Here is a 1,294-nt window from a genome sequence, read left to right on the forward strand (position 1 = left end):
CTCAAACTCAGAAATCCACCTGCCTCTTCTTCCCAAGTGCTGGGATTAAAGGTGTGCGCCACCACCGCCCGGCCCCTTGGTCAGTTCTTGTCTCTGACCATAGAGATAATCGTCCTTGCTGACTGGGGCTTGAGGTTCTGTAGAGTTCCTGGAACTCTGGAGACAAAACTACATCTGACACTGCCTCTGGGAGCCTGTGCTGGGGGCCAAGGGCTCAGTCTCTTCTCTTAAGAGCTAACTTTTCTGGGGACACACACACACATACACACACACACACACACACACACACACAGAGAGAGAGAGAGAGAGAGAGAGAGAGAGAGAGAGAGAGAGAAAATGTTCAGCCTTTACTGCCTCTGGTCCAGGAAGGAGGAGGAATGACATGAACTCTAGTTTATTCAAGAGAAAAACTTTTTTTTTCTTTTTTTCGAGACAGGGTTTCTCTGTGTAGCCCTGGCTGTCCTGGAACTCACTCTGTAGACCAGGCTGGCCTTGAACTCAGAAATCCACCTGCCTCTGCCTCCCAAGTGCTGGAATTAAAGGCGTGCACCACCACTGCCTGGCTGGGGAAATGTTAAGATTGCTTGAGAACTGGCTTCTGTGCTTCACACTGACTCCAGGAGACAGAACAGCAGCCTTAGTGGCATGCCTGAAGAAGCTTAAGCCACTTGGAAACAAATGCTTCTCAGCCTTCAGCAGAGTCCAGAGGAGACAGAAACTGTGGCAGCTACAACAGAGCATGTGCCTGAAGAATGTTTTGCACTCATGAGGAGGCCATTGCTCCTCTTCAGAAACCCACAGGAACAAAGAGTGGGCAGAGTTAAATCACTGGCTTCCCCTCATCATCTAGCAACAACCCCATCTCCCTTCTAATTAGTGCCTGCGTGCAGCCCTGTGCTGCCGTCTCTAGATAGCATTCTGGGATGGTTAAACAGTTACAGGGTCGCAGATAGTACAGGGTCATTGTAGATCAGAGCACTGCCACCCATGCAGGGCCATGCATAAGAGGTCTGAAGGGGAAAACTAAACTCTGGGCATACAGCATAACAGCACCTGTAACTATTGTATGGTCCTGCAACTTTGTGCCAGAAGAGTCAGAGAATCACTCAGTCTCCTGGTCACTTTGATATACAATGCTACACATAATGAGCAATGTTGGGGAATGGAGTGTGTGTGTGTGTGTGTGTGTGTGTGTGTGTGTGTGTGTGTGTCTTACGTTTTTTATGTTTGAATATGCATTTTATGTGTGTGTGAGGGTTTTGTGTTTATGGAAAGGGTTACATCTGTGTGTGTT

This window comes from Mastomys coucha, unplaced genomic scaffold (genome assembly GCF_008632895.1).
Source record: "Mastomys coucha isolate ucsf_1 unplaced genomic scaffold, UCSF_Mcou_1 pScaffold21, whole genome shotgun sequence".
Classification (NCBI taxonomy): domain Eukaryota; kingdom Metazoa; phylum Chordata; class Mammalia; order Rodentia; family Muridae; genus Mastomys; species Mastomys coucha.